Source organism: Cynara cardunculus, assembly GCF_001531365.2.
Source record: "Cynara cardunculus var. scolymus isolate 2C chromosome LG 12, CcrdV1, whole genome shotgun sequence".
NCBI lineage: Eukaryota > Viridiplantae > Streptophyta > Magnoliopsida > Asterales > Asteraceae > Cynara > Cynara cardunculus.
The window spans coordinates 10,001,896-10,003,648 of record NC_037539.1 but is presented as its reverse complement, the minus strand read 5'-3'; positions in this window follow the sequence as shown (position 1 = coordinate 10,003,648).

Here is a 1,753-nt window from a genome sequence, read left to right as displayed (position 1 = left end):
AAGAATAACAAACATATCAATACATGATTCTTACAAACACCAAAAGCATACAACCTAATCGTAAACCGAAGATAATTGTACCAAAACATTGCATTACTCATTTAAATATCTGATCTTATCTTCAACAACTTCCATCACCATAATTATTGCTATTAACAAGCTGAATAACCCAAATGTTAACAAAAAAAACCCTAATACAAACTATTAAGAACCATAAAACCATGGATTCAACCAATCAATCGACAAACATGTAAAACAATAGCATAAGATTATAATACATAAACGCTATCATATACAGATATCAAGTATCTAAGAGCGTACCATTTCTTGAAGCTAGGTGAAATCGACTGTAACGGGATTCTTGAGATCAGAAGCGATAACAGAAACCCTAGTTTTAGTATGAGCCTATAGTATACAAGCTTATATGGATCATAAACGCATCGTTTTGGGCCCGGCCTCGTTACAAGATTTGGGCTCAAAACAATCTAAATACTATCCTTAAGTCTCATCCCATATTACAAGGCCCAGTTTTATGACAAATTATTTTCTATTTGAATATTAACATTAAGAATTAGATTTTAGTGGGGAAAAAAAAGGTAAAAAACGTAAGCATGGATTTTCACAGTTGAATCAATCATAAATGAATGTCAACATTAATGAGGTACATAAAGATGCACCAAATTAATTTTCTTCTAAAGCGTAATTCATGGACATGCATGAGATTAAAAGTGATCAACGGTTCAGATATCTTTTTACGCATCTCACTATAACTTCCCTTCTCAGACGATCCTTCCCCAAACAGTAATTATATTATTAAAGTATGACGAAGGATCATGAGAGAATAGAAGTTAAAGTGAGAAACGTAAGAAATGATCTAGACATTTGATCACTTTTAATCTCACCCACCTCCCATGAATTGCGTTTATCATAGAAATTGATACAGTTGCATCTCGGTGGACCGCACTAGTGTTGATCATCAATTAGGATTAATCCAATGGTGGAAATTCATTCTTACCCTTCTCACCGGAACCCAACCCTTAAAGTATTTCATATATTTAATAAAATATTATTTTATTTGTTAAACATTTAATTTCAAGGTTTATTATCGGCAAGAATATAATAACTATTATTCATCTCTCATGATGATCATTTACAAAGAGTTCTCCATTTCACACCTACTCTTTTCAATTATCTTTTTTTTTTGCATTTTAGATAATATGTTGAATATGTTGTAATTTATACATTGCAAATGGGATCTTAAGCAAAGTTTTAATGCTATAAAATATGCCTGTGCTTGAATCATTTGTTTTGCTTTGATGAAATGTTGGATATCTTCTATTTAAATTGTGACCTACAAACAGGGCTGTAAACGAACCGAACGTTCAGCAAACTGTTCGTGAATCATTCGGTGGGAAGTTCGTTTATTTAATAAATTAAAGAACTTGAACATATTTTTTTTGTTCGTTTAGTTAAACGAAGAACATGAACAAAAGTCTCGTTCGTTCATTTATGTTTGTGAACGTTCGTTTATTTACCATTCATTTACATTCGTTTATATATTAAATTTAATATATAATCTTTTATTTATTTACTTTAAATTCAAATAATATCCGTTTATGTTCGTTTAGCATGTTAACAATCTGTTGGGCAGTTGTTTCTGCACAGCCTTCACCGCGCCAACTCTGGCAGCATTGGACGATCTGTTGGCGGCTGCCACCGCCTTGTTCACCCTCTCGTCCACTTTGGCTAAATC